The sequence below is a fragment of the Hypanus sabinus genome, chromosome 30, assembly GCF_030144855.1.
Source record: "Hypanus sabinus isolate sHypSab1 chromosome 30, sHypSab1.hap1, whole genome shotgun sequence".
Taxonomy (NCBI): domain Eukaryota; kingdom Metazoa; phylum Chordata; class Chondrichthyes; order Myliobatiformes; family Dasyatidae; genus Hypanus; species Hypanus sabinus.
In genome coordinates this window covers 36,599,723-36,617,884 of record NC_082735.1, presented here as the reverse complement: position 1 = coordinate 36,617,884, position 18,162 = coordinate 36,599,723, and the positions used below count along the sequence as shown (strand labels likewise).

General features: G+C 42.3%; 1 long non-coding RNA gene across 7 annotated transcripts in view; it reads right to left on the bottom strand.

Annotated features, from left to right (window-relative positions):
• LOC132383571 (uncharacterized) overlaps nucleotides 1-18,162 on the bottom strand; it is a 175,690-nt gene that overhangs the window by 11,694 nt on the left and 145,834 nt on the right. The window contains exons 6-8 of one of the 7 annotated variants that reach the window (XR_009508721.1): nucleotides 17,162-17,236; nucleotides 11,766-11,825; nucleotides 2,942-11,591 (exon numbers count right to left, since the gene is read on the bottom strand). The exons of 1 other annotated variant lie outside the window; for it this stretch is intronic. This is a non-coding gene — a long non-coding RNA (uncharacterized LOC132383571). 5 more of the 7 variants (XR_009508723.1, XR_009508722.1, XR_009508720.1 and 2 more) reach the window with 5 other exon arrangements.

Below are 18,162 nucleotides of genomic sequence, written 5' to 3'. Positions count from 1 at the left end.
TCCTGTCACTGAAGTGTTTCCCCAACCAATGGACTCACTTTCAAGGACTCTTCATCTCATGCTCTTGATATTTATTGTTTACTCATTCATGATTATTATTATTTCTTTCTTTTCGTATTTGCATGGTTTGTGTCTTTTGCACACTGGTTGAATGCCCAAATTGGTGTGGTCTTTCATTGATTCTATTATGGATTTATTGAGTATGCCCGCAAGCAAATGAATCTCAGGGTTGTATATGGTACCATATATGTACTTTGATAATAAATTTACTTTGAACTTTGAATCAATCCAATCTAGGGGCACTGTTCCATCAGAACCCATATATATTTAATTTATTCACTTCAAATATGAACAACACTAGTTTAATGTCTGTCCCTAATTGACCCATGAAGTTAGTGGCTTTTAAGATGTTGCCAGAGCAGAGTTTAAAGGCAACCGCATTGTGGTACGAATCCATATAGAGCAGACCATTTCAGAATCACAATCAGATTTATTTTCACTGACATAGGTCATAAAAATTGTTGTTTTGTAACAGCAGTACAGAGTTAGTCATAAAATACTTTTAATTTACAATTACAGGGTAGTGTATCACCTAGCACGACACTAATACAGCTCGGGACATTCTGGAGTTTGGAGTTCAATTCCGGTGCCACACTTGAAGGATTCTCTGTATGTCCTTCCTGTGGGATGCAAGTGTTTTCTCCAGCTGCTCTGCTCTGCTTTCCTGCCACAGTCCAAAGACATACTGGGTAGGTTAACTGGTCATTGTAAACTGTCCTGCGATTAGGTTAGTCTTAACCGGGTTGCTGAGGCAACACAGCTCGAAGGGCTGGAAAGGCCTACTGCGCACTGTATCGCTAAATCAAAATAAATAAATAAACAAACAGTGTGAGAGATGAGCAAGATAGTGTTGACGAGTTCATGAACAGGAAGGATTTTAGTGAACCTGCTGAGTGGTTAGAACAACCCAAGAGCTTCAAAGTAAAGTAATACCAAATTTTAATCCCAGGTTTATTTAATCACTTGGATTTAAGTTCTCCAGTAGCAGGAGTTTTACTCTGGACTAACGTTCTTAGCTACTAGCTTAATCAACTCTGCACAGATTCCACAACCTATAGATGCTGCCTGACCTGCTGAGTTCTTCCAGCATTTTGTGCATGTACTCACTTTTAAAGACTTTGAGACTCATGTTCCCAGTATTATTCATCTATCTTTGAATTTTCGTTGTTTGCAGTGTGTCTTCATTTCTACATTTGTTGTTTACCAGTCCTGTATGCAGTTTTGTCATTGACCCTATTGTATTCTCCATTCTGCTGTGAATACCTGTAAGAAAAGACAAACATACCTACTTTGATGATAAATTTACTTTGAACTTCGAGGTTTGTGTTACTCCAGTTCTGACATGCCTTTATCATCAGTGGCTGACCTTTGAACTGCTAAGAGATTAAACTTGAACTTCAAATTTAAAAATAATTAAATAGATCACGAGTTGTAGGGTCCATGAAAATAAGTCCATAGCTTGCGGAATCTGTTCAGAGTTGAGGTGAAAGAAGTTACCCATGCTGGTTCAGGAACTGATGGTTTGAGGGATAGTACTCACATCGACAGTGATGAAATTGCTTTGAGAGGTTGGTTATGACTGGATTGAACTCCTGCTCAGCATGGCCCTGGACCCATTGCAATTGGCCTGTCTCCACAATAAGTCAATGGCAGATATAATCTCAATGGCTCTTCACATGGCTTTAGACCACCTAGACATCACAAAAATCTACACCAGGATGCTGTTCATCGACTATAGCTAAGCATTTAATACCACCTTCCGACAATCCTGATTGAGAAGTTGCAGAACCTGGGCCTCTGTATCTCCCTCTGCAATTGGATCCTCAGGTTCCTAACCAGAAGATCACAATCTGTGCGGATTGGTGATAACATACCCTCCTCGCTGACGATCAACACTGGCACACCTCTGGGGTGTGTGCTTAGTCCACTGCTCTACTCTCTATATACTGATGACTGTACAGATAGGCATATCTCAAATACCATCTATAAATTTGCTGATGATAGAACCATTGTTGGTAGAATCTATAAAGTAATTGGGGAAAGTAAAAATAAATATTAAAATTATTTTGAACTCCATGGAGCATGTGGGTATCCTCCGATATCCAGGCAATCTTTCTCTTCTTTCTTTCTTTAGATAAGGGTTAAGGGGTTAAGGGGGGGGAAGGGTTAATATTATTTTTCTCACTATTTATCATCACATTTATTCTTTGTAATTTTCTAAAATTTAATAAATAAATAAATATATATATTTTTTAAAAGGTAGACTCTCAGGTGACCAGAGGGCGTACAGGAGTGAGATATGCCAACTAGTGGAGTGCTGTTACAGCAACAACCTGGCACTCAACATCGGTAAGACGAAAGGGCTGATTGTGGAAAACGCCCTCAAAAACTTCTATAGATGTATCACAGACAGCATTCTGACAGGCTGAATCACTGTCTGGTATGGAGACTACTGTACAGGACCAAAACAAGCTGCAGAGGATTGTAAATTTAGTCAGCTCCATCTTGGGTACTAGCCTACAAGGTACCCAGGACATCTTCAGGGAGCGGTATCTCAGAAAGGTAGCTTTCATTATTAAGGACCTCCAGCACCCAGGACATGCCCTTTTCTCACTGTTGCCATTGGGTAGGAGGTACAGACGCCTGAAGACATACACTCAGTGATTCAGGAACAGCTTCTTCCCCTCTGACATCTGATTCCTAAATGGAAATTGAACCCTTGGACACTACCTCACTTTTTAATATATAGTATGTCTATTTTTGCACAATTTTTAATCTATTCATTTTTAAAATGTTAATTTAATTTATGAATTAAATTAAATTAATTCATATACTGTAATTTATTTATTTATTATTATTATTTTGGTTTTTTTCTTCTAGATTATGTACTGCATTGAACTGCTGCTGCTAAGTTAACGAATTTCACGTCACATGCCGGTGATAATAAACCTGATTCTGATTCTGATTATTGTTGCTGAACCTGGTGGTGTGAGTCCTGTACCTCCTTCCCGATGGCAGTAGTGGGAAGAGGGCATGTCCTGGATGGTGGGGGTCCTTGATGTCCGAGAGTACTTCCTTGTGGCAGCGCTCCATGGAGATGGGCTCAATGACAGGGATGGCTTTGCCTGTTGTAGCTCTCATATCTCAAAGCTCTGTCCATTGCTACAGAGTTGAGAGGGAGGAGGGCAGAGGCAAACAACTGGTCATTTATGAAGCATCTTCAGTGTGGCAAAATGTCTCAAAGTACTTCAGAATTAAACTAAAATCTGACACCAACTCCCATGGAGATAATAGGACAGATGAACGAAAAGTAGGACAAAGAGATTTGTTGGAGGGAGATGAAAAGAAGCAGCTACTACTGGCTGGAGAGACACTCCCGCACAGGCTCAAACTTTTCAGAGTTCCGTGCTGCTTTGCCACTGACCATTTTCCAATAAGGGATGGTGAACACATGAAACAAATTAAAGATGAACAAAGGTTTGGATTTTTGTTAATGCTTCCTGTTGATTTCTGTACACCCAGGAGCTGCCTAATTTTTACCAGAATACCAACAGTTTGTGGTCCTTTTGAAAGACGGTTTATTTCTTCACATGCTGAATTGCTTTCATATGAACTTATTGGAAACTTGAGAAGAATTGCCTGGAACTGGAGTAATGGAAGTTTTTCCTGATTTGTGTTTTCCTGCATTGAAGTGTACAGCGGTGTGATAAAGTAAAGAGCGCAACAGGGTTTTGGAAATAACACTTGAGTAAAAAAATGCAACAGATCGCGAGGAGCGGGTTGACATGGTGAGCAGTTCATGCAAAACTTCCTGCAGGTGTAATCCAGGAAGTGTTAAGTTGCTGGAGGTACTTCCATTTCGAAAGGACATTAAAGTAAATTGTCTAGAAATGTGTTGTGGCTTTCCAATTGAAAATGCGCTTTTCTGGAGTGATATCACCTGATGTGCCTCTGGTACAGGTATTGCATCAGACAAACAGGCCTCGTGACTGGAAGTGGCTATAATGCTCAATAACCCAGAAATATCTGTCATTATAGTTCTCTCCAGGATAACTGGGTTTTCAGTCATTCACAGTACTGTGCAAAAGTCATAGGTGTATATATGTATAGCTGGTGCCTAAGACTTTTGCACAGTACTGTATTAATTTTATGTATTGCACTTTACTGTGTAACACAAAAAAAACAAATTTCATGGTATACGTGAGTGACGATAAAGCTGATACTGATATGCGTCTGTATTGTAGACTGAGAGTAGGAAGGGGAAGGGAGAGGGGAGGGCTTGGGAAGCACCAGAAAGACATTCTGTAATGGTCAATAAACCAATATGCTTGGAATCAAATGACCTTGTCTGGTGTCTCAGGGCTGGGTGTATCTGCATCTGCACCAACAACCCGTCCCCCCCGACACACCTTTACTGCCACCTGTCCCACGCTCACTATTCCCAACGTCCTTTGTTCCCACCAGATTTACAAATTCGCTCTCCACTCCATGTTGTTAAATACAGTTCTGTGTAAAAGTCGTAAGCACCGGAGATAAATACACTATTTATGTGCCTCAGACTCTTGCACAGTACTGTAGCACTGAAATATGCAAGACTACATTATCAAAGTGCTGGGTCTTTCTGTCCTTAAGGTCTTTGCATCAATCCTCTAATCACAGGAACCTCAGGAAGAATGTTAAGGCTTGTAGAAGGTGCAAAAGAGAATCATTAGAACTGCAGTGTGATATTGGGCTGGAGTGACAGAAAGATGCTTGGGAAATTCTTCACTGGAGTAATCAAGAAAAACAGTTTGCAGAGGCTCAAGAATCAAGTTCAAGTTAAAGGTTATTGCCATTCAGCTGTACACACGTACACGGCCAAAAGAAACAATACCCTTGCAGACCAAGGCGCAGAACACAGTACATAGGACTCACACATAACACATAAAGTAATGTTACCACCAGTAACTTAACAAATAGTACAAACGTTTGTGACACAAGTTAAAAAGTGAACTGTAAACACTTCCGGCATTATACATTTGCACTATTAGTTGGAGTCGGAGTTGCCGCTGCAACTGGACATGCGCCATCAGCAGCCAGTGCAATGTCATAATGGTTAGCACAACACGTTACAGCACCAGCAATCCCAGATCAAGGTTCAATTCCTGTACGGAGTTTGTACGCTCTCCCCGTGACCCTGCGGGTTTGCTCCAGGTGCTTCGGTTTCCTCCCACAGTCCAAAGACGCAGATACAGGGAAAAGGTTGTAAGTTGTGGGCATGCGGCATTGACACTGGAAGCGTGGCCACACTTGCAGGCTGCCCCCAGCACGTCCTTGGACTGTGCTGGATGTTAGCAACAGTTTCACCGTATTGTTAGATGTTGCAATGCACATGTGAGTAATAAAAATAATTTTTAACCAGGAGATGCTGGGATGAGGTTATTGGCTAAAGGAGCGATGGAACCATCCAGAAAGTTTAAATGTGTATGCAGCAAGTGTTGTAATCTTAAAAGCACTCTGAAAAGGTGGTGGAGGTCAGTAAAACCCTTCATAAGGAAATCAATGAACACTTGAAGAGAAAAGACGCAGGGGATACACATCAGGGGCTTAGAGAAGATAAGTAGTTGTAATCTCTATCCCAGGATAGGTCAGTCTAGAATGAGAGGATGTAAATTTAAGGTGAGAGAAGAGAAATTTTGAAGAGATCTCAGGGATAATTTTTTTCCACACAGAGGGCAGTGAATATTTTGAACAAACTAACCGTCCTGCTGCGTCAGGAAGGCAGCCAACCTGTCGGGGAGTCTGCACGTTCTCTCTGTGACCACGTGTGCTTTCTCCGAGTATTCCGAATTCCACCCACCATCCAAAGGCCTATCAGTTGGCAGGTAAATCTCCCAGGATCAGGAACAGATTTAATCGCACTGTAGCAAGGCTCTTGAACAAACCTTCTGTATGAGATAGATGAACTCTTGATCTCCCCCACCCGCCTCCTCGTGGTCCTGGCACCTTCGCACCGCTTGGTCACCTGCACTGTACGTTCTCTGTTAGTGTAATCGTACTCTGAATTGCCTCCCCCTTGCTACTATCTCGATGTAGAGCGATCACTCGGGCTAAGTAGGATGTTCTCCTAAGCAGTTGCCCTTTACAGAGAATGACTCTGCATGACTTGTTTAACAAGTGGAGAGAGTGAGCAGCTTCAAGTTCCTGGGTGTCAAGATCTCTGAGGATCTAACCTGGTCCCAACATACCGTTGTAGTCATAAAGAAGGCAAGACAGCGGCTATACTTTATTAGGAGTTTGAAGAGATTTGGCATGTCAACAAATGCACTCAAAAACTTCTATAGTTGTACTGTGGAGGGCATTCTGACAGGCTGCTTCACTGTCTGGTATGGAGGGGCTACTTCACAGGACTGAAAGAAGCTGCAGAAGGTTATAAATCTAGTCAGCTCCATCTTGGGTACTAGCCTACAAAATACCCAGGACACCTTCAGGGAGCGGTGTCTCAGAAAGGCAGCATCCATTATTAAAGACCTCCAGCACCCAGGACATGCCCTTTTCTCACTGTTACCATCAGGTAGGAGGTACAGAAGCCTGAAGGCACACACTCAGAGATTCAGGAACAGCTTCCTCCCCTCTGCCATCTGATTCCTAAATGGACATTGAAACTTTGGACATGATCTCACTTTTTTAATACAGTGTACAGTATTTCTGTTTTTGCACATTTTGAAATATCTATTCAATATATGTAATTGATTTACTTGTTTATTTATTATGTCTTACTTTATTTATTTTTTTTCTCTCTCTCACTGCTAGATTATGTACTGCATTGAACTGCTGCTGATAAATTAACGTCACATGCCAGTGATAGTACATTTGAATCTGATGCATGGGCGGCCACCACACGACCGAGGTCAAGGTCAAATAGCACGGAGTGCAAGTCAACGGGACACACCCTTTACTAGCGCAGCCTTGCTTGGCCTTCACTGCAGGATAAGTGGGTCCTGATTGGACCACTGCTTGTCTCAAACCTCCCCCTTGACCTTACCACTACGGGGGGCCCTACCAGATGGCATTGCCCTCGGGATCTCAGGAACTCAAAAGCCTTTCCACCACAACAAGGTGAAGATGCTCTAGGAAGACCTTGTTGTACCATACTGTGCAATAGTCTTAGGCACATATATTGTGTAGCTAGGGTGCTTGAGAATTTTGCACAGGACTGTAGTAATTTTATGTATTGCACTCCTGCTGCAAAAAAACCCCCAAATTTTATGACATATGTGAGTGCTGATAAACCTGATTCTGATATGGGTCTCTAGTGTGGACTCAGAGTGGGAAGGGGGCAGGGAGAGGGGAATCATGGTTGGGCAAAGGGGAAGGAGGAGAGGAGAGGGAGCAGGAAACACCAGAGAGACACGATCAATAAACTGATGGTTTGGAATCAAATTACCTTGTCAGGTGTCTCAGGGCAGTGTGTGTGTCTGCGTCCGTGTCACCGCCCCCCCACCCCGCCCTGGCACTCCCCTCTAATACCTGTCCCACACCCTTCCCATGACACTCCGCCTTTGCCATACCCAACATCCTTTGCTCCCGCCAGATTTACAAACTTGCTCTCCGCTCCATGTTGACGAATGCAGTACTGTGCAAAATTCTTAAGCACCCTACCTATTTACATGTGCCTACAACCTCTGCAGAGTACAGTAGTTACGTCATGAAACGCGATGGCAAGTTAAACATATCTTTTCACAATATCTCAGTACACGTGACAATAATAAACCACAGAAGTTACCACTATAACATTTAAATTGAACAGGTAGAGTTGTAGAAAATTATAGCACAGAAACAGGCCCTTTGGCCCATCTAATCCATGCTGAACCATTTAAACTGCCTACTCCCATTGACCTGTACTGGAACCATAGCCCTCCATTCCTCTACCATCCAAATACCTATCTAAACTTCTCTTAAACGTTGAAATATTCACATGCACCACTTGTGCTGGCAGCTCGTTCCACACTCTCACCACCTATGTTCCTTCTCAGCTGTGCACACATACTTTACAACCAGGCACAAAGGAAATTAATGTGCACGGAAAAGGTTAATTACCTAAAATAATGTAGTAATTGTTAATTATTCTTATTTAAAATAATCTTTTAGCAAGTGTTAAAATAACTGAGTGACTTAAATATGTATGTTATTTTGTTGTTATTCTGTGCAGTTTTATGTCAAATATTTTGTAAACCTACATAAACTGTGCCATGTGTGCATTCAGTGCGCTCATACTTTTGTCACAGGAAAAAAATCTGCACAATGTAACATTTTTGTGCACACTGACCTCTGAACATTAGAGGGAACATTGCTCACCACCCTCTGAGTGAAGATGTTTCCCCTCATATTCCCTTAAACATTTCATCTTTCACCCTTAACCAATGACCTCTAGTTGTACTAGTTGTAGTCCCACCCAATCTCAGTGGAAAAAGCCTGCTTGCATTTACCTTGTCTATACCCCTCATAATTTGATATACCTCTATCAAGTCTCCTCTCAATCTTCTACATTCGAAGGAATAAAGTCCTAACCTATTCAATTTGTCCTTGTATAAGAAAAGCATTTCAGGGTGTATATTGTTTACATTTCTCTGACATTAAGTGTATCTTTGAAACCTTTGATATCTGATACCTTTGATACCTGGCAACATCCTTGTAAATTTTCTCTGGATACTTTTAACCTTATTTATGTCTTCCCTGCAGATAGCTGGCCAAAAATGCACACAATAGTCCAAATCAGGCTTCACCAATGTTTTATACAACTTCAACATAACATTCCATCTCCTTTACTCAGTACTTTGATTTAGGAAGGGCAATGTGTCAAAATCTTTCTTTATAACCTTATCTCCCTGTGACTTAGTTAGGAATGGACTAGAATGATACCAGCCTAATACAGTCAATAAGATTACCATAAAAATGATGAAGAGGGCCATTTCTGTACTGTTATTTTCTGTGACTCTATGACCACAGGAAAGCAGGCAAGACAAAGATGTCAAAAACTAAAGCAGGCACAATGGGATGAACAGCATTGTTGGTGTTACCTTCGTCTTTAAATGGCTGCAGCTGTTAGCAGGTATGGTGGTCAATGCAACTTCTACCACCCCTGTACTTATTCGTTCTCTCAGCAGTAAATTTGTCCTTGTCAACTAGAGTCTTTGTTCCACAGATTTTCTTCAACATGAAGTTGAAGTGTAAAAATGTCTTCCGATTGTATGGATAGACTTGCTACAACTTGTCACAATTAATTTAAATAAAATCTGTTGATAGGCAGGAGAACATTATCTGCTTGCATTTTGCAATGCTGCTTCTTTTGAATTAGGGTTAAGAATAATTTGCACAGACTTATTCTTTGTCAATCAATCTTAGTAATATTTTTAGTTTTTTCCCGTTGAACCTCTCCTCAGGGCATCTGATCCCTGAAGAGATGAGCAAACAAAATGTCACAGGCACAAAACGCTCGAGGAACTCAGCAGGTCAGGCAACGTCTATGGAATTGAATGAACAATTGACATTTCGGACTGAGACCCTTCTTCAGGACTGAGAAGGGGGAAGATGCCAGAATATAAAGATGGGAGAAGGGGATGTGTTGTGTCCTTCATTATTGCCACTTTGCGATGGTAAGAAAATAGTTCGGAGAACCCCAGTACAGAGGGAGGCCACTGGGCCCATTGTGTTTGTTCTGGCTTTTTGAAGAAAATATGTAATGAATTGACTTACTCTTTCGTCACAGCTATGAAAAATGTTCCAAATCAGGCATATGCAGCGCACTTTCGCATGTTGATCTGCCCTGCCTTTTTCAGGCAGAACACTAATCCAATTATGGCCTCATCAAGGAATTAATGTTGAGGCTTTATAAAACACTGGTGAGGCCTCATTTGGAGTATTGTGAGCAGTTTTGGGTCGCTTATCTTACAAAAGATGTGCTGACAGTGGAGAGAGTTCAAAGGAGGTTCATAAAATTGATTCCAGAGAATGGCTTATCATATGAAGAAATTTGATGGATCTGAGCCTGTATTCACTAGAATTCAGAAGAATGAAGGATGATCTAATTGAACTCTATTGAATCGTGAAAGGCCATGATAGAGTGGATGTGAAGAGGGTGTTTCCTATAGTTGGAGAGTCTAGGACCAGAGGACACAGCCTCAGAATAGAGGGGTATCCTTTTAAGACAGAGATGAGGAGGAATTTCTTTAGCCAGAGAGTGGTGAATCTATGGAACTTTTTTACCACAGGCAGCTGTGGAGGCCAAATCTTTAAGTATACTTAAGGCAGAGGCTGATTGATTCCTGATTGATCAGGGAATGAAGGGATACGGGGTGAAGGCCTGAAAATGGGGCTGAGAAGAAAAATGGATCAACCATGATGAAATGATGAAGCAGATTCGATTGGCCAAATAGCCTAATTCTGCTCCTATATTTCATGGTCTTATGGTCTTAAGTTGTGTAAAAAAAGTACTTACATCTCCACCAGTATGCTTGGCACTTACATAAAACCTTTTCTCAAAATTTCCAATAATTCTGAACCTCATCAATCTGCCTCCAATTCTCTCTGGTTTCTCAACATGGCCGGTACCATTTATCATCCTCGATACCTCTAAGTTGGACCAGCTCTTTATAACTTCAGCACTTCCGGCTTCAGGCTTTTCTAAAATAAATCTCAATTTCTCAAAACTGTAAATTTGGAAAACCATAAAAAACATTGCAGCTGAACTATATTTACAATCACTCTTTTAACAAACTATTTTATAGTCAGTGAACTATATTTGATGTGGACATATTTTTGAAAGAAAGGATGCACTGTAGCTAATATGCATGGTTTGTTCCCTTGAACTCTCCAGACAGACATACTTTATTGATCCGGAGGGAAATTGGGTTTTGTTACAGTCGCACCAACCAAGAATAGTGTAGAAATATAGCAATATAAAACCATAAATAATTAAATAATAATAAGTTAATCATGCCAAGTGGAAATAAGTCCAGGACCAGCCTATTGGCTCAGGGTGTCTGACACTCCGAGGGCGGAGTTGTAAAGTTTGATTGCCACAGGCGGGAATGACTTCCTATGATGCTCAGTGTTACATCTCGGTGGAATGAGTCTCTGGCTGAATGTACTCCTGTGCCTAACCAGTACATTATGGAGTGGATGAGAGTCATTGTCCAAGATGGCATGCAACCTGGACAGCATCCTCTTTTCAGACACCACCATCAGAGAGTCCAGTTCCACCCCAACAACATCACTGGCCTTACGAATGAGTTTGTTGATTCTGTTGGTGTCTGCTACCCTCAGCCTGCTGCCCCAGCACACAACAGCAAACGTAATAGCACTGGCCACCACAGCCTCGTAGAACATCCTCAGCATCGTCCAGCAGATGTTAAAGGACCTCAGTCTCCTCAGGAAATAGAGACGGCTCTGACCCTTCTTGTAGACAGCCTCAATGTTCTTTGACCAGTCCAGTTTATTGACAATTCGTATCCCCAGGTATTTGTAATCCTCCACCATGTCCACACTGACACCTTGGATGGAAACACGTGTCTTTAAATTTTGATTCACACTATTTTCCTTAAGATTATGTTGACTATTGACCTGTGGCTCTAACATCAATTGCTATGAAGTGCTTCGAGCGATTGGTTATGGCACACATCAACCATAGCGTACTGGTCAACCTTGACGCTTTGCAATTCACCTACCGGAGCAACAGGTCAACGGCAGATGCCATCTCTCTGGCACCACATTCCTCCTTAGAACACCTGGAGAATAGAGATGCATATGTAAGGCTCCTTTTCATCGACTGCAGCTCTGCCTTTAATACCATCAATCCAAATAAACTGATTCCTAAGCTCAGGAACCTGGGTCTTAGCACTCAGATCTGCAGCTGGATCTTCAACTTCCTCACAGACAGGGCCCAGGCTGTAAAAATAGGGGACAAGCTCTCCTCTACAATCACTCTGAGCACCGGTGCCCCACAAGGCTGTGTACTCAGCCCCCTGCTGTACTCACAGTACACCCATGATTGTGTAGCCAAGTTTCCATCGAACTCAATATATAAGTTTGCTGATGACACCACAATTGTAGGCGGTATCTTGGGTAATGATGAGTCTGAGTACAGAGAGGAAATTAAGAACCTGGTGGCATGGTGCAAAGACAATAACCTATCCCTCAACGTCAGCAAGATGAAGGAATAGGTTGTTGACTTCAGAAGGAGTAGCGGACCGCACAACCCCATCTACATCGGTGGTGCGCTGGTGGAACAGGTCAAAAGCTTTAAGTTCCTCGGTGTGAATATCACAAATGACCTGACTTGGTCTAAACCAGCAGAGTCCACTGCCAAGAAGGCCCACCAGTGCCTTTACTTCCTGAGAAAGCTGAAGAAATTTGGCCTGTCCCATAAAACCCTCACTAGTTTTTATAGGTGCACCGTAGAAAGCATTCTTCTAGGGTGCATCACAACCTGGTATGGAAGTTGTCCTGTCCAAGACTGGAAAAAGCTGCAGAAGATCGTGAACATAGCCCAGCACATCACACAAACCAATCTTCCATCCTTGGACTCACTTTACACCGCATGCTGTCGGAGCAGAGCTGCCAGGATAATCAAGGACACGACCCACCCAGCCAACACACTTTTTGTCCCTCTTCCCTCCGGGAGAAGGTTCAGGAGCTTGAAGATTCGTTCGGCCATATTTGGGAACAGCTCCTTTCCAACTGTGATAAGACTGCTGAACGGATCCTGACCCGGATCTGGGCCGTACCTTCCAAATATCCGGACCTGACTTGCACTACCTTACTTTCCCTTTTCTATTTTCTAATTATGATTTATAATTTAAATTTTTATTATATTTACTTTGATTTGTACTCCAGGGAGCGCGAAGCGCCGAATCAAATATCGCTGTGATGATTGTACGCTCTAGTATCAATTGTTTGGTGACAATAAAGTTAAGTAAAGCAATGGCAAAGCCGCGTTTTAATCTTTCTAAAAATTAGCTGCAGGTATAACTGTAAAGTATGAGTGATTATGTTGCGGGTTGAAAGTTCAAAAAATTGCATCTGATTTCAAGATTCAAGACTCAACATTGTTTAACGTCATTTCCTGTACACAGGTGTAAGGAAAATGAAATAATTATTACTCCGGATCCGATGCAGCACAAAAAAAACACAAAACATAAAAAGCACAATAATAATAATAATAATAATAAACACACAAAAATATAAAGGCATGAGATAGCTTACATACATAGATTGATTGTATGTCCATAAAGTGACACTAGGCTGTGCATAATGTGACTAACAGGTAATTATAAAGTAGTGGTGTAGTTAGTAGGCACTGGTGTTAATTGGCCTTACTGCTTGAGGAGTATAACCGTTTGAGTCTGGTGATCTTGATGAGGATGTTACGTAGCCTTCTTCCTGATGGGAGTGGAACATCTTTATCATCTAATCACCTTAAGTTTGATGCCATCACCCCAAGTAAGGTGGAACACACTGCCCTCAGCACTTACTCCAATAGCAAGGCAAGGCCCATCGAGAATCAACAATGCCTGGTTGTGGAGGTGGGAAGGAGGATGTCTAAAGTTTTTTATAACTGTAGCTAGAGAAGTCACTTGCTGAAAACAGATTGTAAACACAGGTGACAAAGCCTAGAATATGAAATCATGATGTTCCGAGAAAGCAGAAGGCCAGTTATACGAGGAATAGTGAGATCTTTCATTCAAAATCATGCTGGAACACTCCCAGGGAAATATCTATATACCGGTATATATATTTAATAAGGTAAAATCTATTCAACAGGGATATGGCAGCAACGCAGTTGTAAACAAAAAGAATACATTATGTTCTCACTAAGTGGCGCAGTGCCGAATGGCTTCCTCCTGCTTCACAAATAGAACAGGCCCCCAGGGTTTAGTTCTGTAATTTAGTCACCTTAAACTGTATATAGCTAGGATGTCTAAGACTTTTGCACAGTGCTGTATATTGCTTGTCACAACCACGGATTTGGCAGAGCAGTAGATACGGCAATTGTGCTTGTGAATTTGCACGTGTCAGCTAATTATTATTTAATCGTGATAGTATTTAACTCTACTTGTTATCGTAGTGCTTGTCAAGACTCGGACAGAGCACAGAACTGTTCGCCTTTGTTTGCATTGGCTTTGCCTGAGAAATTGGACCGTCGAGTCAACTGACTCTGAAGACGAGCGGTATTCGTTTAATAATTAGATGTTCTTTCCAGCCACAGTGTAGGCGTTGTTTCCTGTCTGAAAGTTTTAGTTAACAGCCTTGTTTGGCCTAGCGTTTATTGTTTTATTTTCCCTTTAACACCGTTTGCACTGAAGTTTTGTGAACTATCAACCCACTTCAGTGTCTCTCACTTTGCACTTGGGCCATATCAGAACTCGGTAACATCGCTAGGGTGCCCACGACTTTTGCACAATACTGTACGACACATTGATGCAACACTCCCATCTAGAAATATCAGCTATTCTGTATGGTGTTGGACTTCCTCAAAGCCAATGTCAAAGTTTGCCTGGTCACTGAGACTCAGCCAACACAAAGACAGCTCCCAAGTTATGTCAGACCAGGACCCACACTGCCTTGGCTTGCTCTCCACCTGACGTCAGACTGGGCATCAGGGATCAGGCAGTACCTGGACCTCAGATACCAGACTGAGGTGGGACGGTTGTTCAATTACACTATCATTTCAAAGCAGTTGCTATGGACCTGATGGGCTGGGAATTTACCATCATTGACACCGCTACCTTCCCAAATGGAATCTTGGAGAAAGAGGAAATAAGAAATGTGTAATCTGTGAGATTAATTTATGAACAGCGATCCTTTCAACGGAGAAGGAAGACTCTGATTTTAAACCTTGCGGCCATACCCTCCCACGGGAAAGGCTTCGGGAGTAAACCCCGAGGAAGAAATCCGGGGCCGGGGTCCCTAAGACAGTTTGATGTTGTTTGAAACTTCACTCTGGCAAATTCTGCGACAACACTGGTGCCAAGCTGTATTGGTATTTGCCCTTCTCTTGGACTACATCAGTGATATGGAGAGGGGAAACCCATTGCCTGGGTAACAGCCAGTTCTTCAAATCTTCCTGCCCAGGCTTGTGCCCTGGAGAGGACTCGGTCCACCAGAGGCGCAAACCCATCATCCCCTGGGATCGACAGCTGCCTTCTACTGCTACTACAATCCTTTCAACGTGAAACAGTGTTTATTTATTTAGAGATACACTGTGGAATAGGTGCTTCTGGCCCTTTGAGACTCGTCAGCCAGAAACCCCGACAGCCCCCACTTTAATCCTAGTCTAATCACAGGAATACTTACAATGACCAGTTAATATACTAATGGTACGACTGTGGGAGGAAAGCAGAGGACCTGGAGGAAACCCATGCAATCCACAGGGAGGGTGGTCAGGCTCCTTATAGAGGGTACCATGATTGAACTTTGAACTGACACCCCAATCTGTAATATCCCATGTTAACCGCTACACTACTGGGGCACTGGAGAATTGAATTCAGAGGTTAAAGGTTGTTTTTCAAAACGGTTAACTGGCAGATCCTGTATTGCATTTTCTTTTTACACTTTCACATGATATCATTTCAAGAAACTATCCAGATTTACCAGACACGGTGTTATATCCCAGCATCTACAGTTATACAGTAAAATTGAGGTAATTTAGCAGGTCCAAGACTTTAGCAGTGCCGGACTAGAAGTATTTTCTGGATGATTGGAGGTCATTTTTTAAAGAACAACAGATCTCTAATTCATTGGAACTGCTTCTTCTCATCTGCTGTCAGATTTCTGAATGGTCCATGAACACGAACTCGCTGTCCCTTTCTGCACTATTTTATTTATTGATTTTTATTGGATCTTCACACAATTTTTATGTCCTGCTCTGTACTGCTGCCTCTAGACAACAAATTTCATGACGTGCTCTATGTTAGTGACAATAAAGCTGCGTCTGATCCAGATTCTCGTTCTGATCACTGAGTGAGGCCGGTGATGACCCTTCAGGTTCTTTAAATAGCCGGCTTGATTTTCAAAGCTTTCCTGCGTAGTGGATCTTCTTTTGCACACATTGACAAACAGATCTTTTCATGACACCTCATCATCCCATCCTCAAACCCAAGAGGTGCAGTTAAGCCATGAGCTGTGGAACGTCCAAGTGACGATATTGGTAGACTTCACTTAATTGTAATCACGCTGAAGGAGGCCGTCTGGCACTTAAGTCCGTGCTAGCTCCCAGCAGAGAAATTCCATCTGTCTCACTGTCACCGTCTCCGAACTGACAGCTTGTGAGACCGTGAACTGGACCTGTGAGGTAGCAGCAGAGACTGTGAGCCACACTGCTACAAGGTTAACACACACAAAATGCTGGAGAATCGAACCAGATTTGTCACTGAAGTATGTCATGAAATATGTCGTGCTTTGTGGCAGCTGAGCATTGCAAAACACAATTAAAAAAAACTATAAATTGCAAAAATAAATAAATAAAATGAACCTCCCAGAAGACCACGATCCAGGCCTTGTGTGTCTCAATGACCCGGAGATCTACGTTGGCTGGAATCAGGGCTTTATGTGCTCTGGCACTTGGTAGTGTCTCCCACACCAAACTAGTCAAAGGGTAAAAGCCAGGCTAAGAGTGGTCCATCAGTCCTCCAAGTTCAAGGTTCAGCTCAGAGCTAACAACCCTGACTGGTCAAAAAACAAAGATTACGGAAGCAGGAATTTATTATTACAGAGATGGAGGACCTCCATTGCTGCCTGAAATGGCAGCAGCGTAATGGTCAATTAATAAATAATAAATTAATATAAATCAAATTAAATAAGTAGTGCAAAAAACTGGAAAACAAGTTATGTACATTGGCTCATTCAGAAATCCGATGGCAGAGGGGAAGAAGCTGTTTCTAAAACGTTGTGTGCCTTCATGTTCCTGTAGCTCCTTCTTGATGGTACCAATGAGAAGAGGGCATGTCCTGGGTAATGGGGGTCCTTAATGATGGATGCCACTTTATTGAGGCAAAGTCTCTTGAAGGTGTTATAGATGCTGGGGAGGTGAGTACCCATGATGGGGCTGACTGAGTTTACATACTTTTTCTGATCCCGTACAGTTGTCCCTCCATATCTGACAGTGATGTAATCAATTAGAGTGCTCTCCACGGTACATCTGTAAAAATTTGTGAGAACAGGTCAGGTAGCATCTATGGGAATTAATAAACAGTCGACATTTCAGGCCAAGACCCTTCTTCGGGACCAATTTTCAGCATCTGCAAAATCTCTTGTGTTTATGCCAAAAAAGAAACATCTTTGTCACTCCTTCATTACAACCCATGTGTCTTCAATTTATGCAAACTTGTTAAAGATCCAACATGACATACAGTAGGTACTGGAAAAATAGGCAGAGCAGAATTTACCCCAGGCAAGTGTGAGGTAATGTATTTGAAGAGATCAAATTCTGCCAGGACTTTTAAGAGCAAATGGTAGAAATTCTAGGGCCATCAATGTATAATGAGATCTTGGAGTGCAAGATGATAGTCCCTGAAAGTGATGGATAGAGAAGTAAAAAAGGCAAGTGGTATGTTTTTCTTCATAGGCTGAGGTATTGACAAGAGATCTGACATTATGCTGCAGCCGTACAAAACATTGGCTGGAGTGGCCTGGGCCCGAGAGTTTATTGAAGCAGCACGGCCCGCGTCAGAGAGCTAGAAATGACCCGAGGTTTGGATGATTTAAGCACCAGACTTGATTGAAAAAATCGAGGTGTTGGGGCTGAAGGTGAGGGATGGGCCGATGTTGCGATCTCTGATCCGCGAAGTTACTGCGCTGAAGTGAGGCTGTAGTGTCCAGAATCGGCTGTGTCTGGCCTCATGGATGTGGACTCACTTTCGTGAACTTCAGTTCTGAATATTATCTGCTTACTTTCATTGTTTGCTTGATTTTTTTTTCCTCTCTACACATTGGAGGCCCTTCCAGCCCTTTGAACCGCACTGCCTGGCAACCCACCGATTTAACACCAGCATAATCACAGGGCAATTTACAATGACTAGTTAACCTACCAACCAGTACGCCTTTGGACTGTGGGAGGAAACTGGA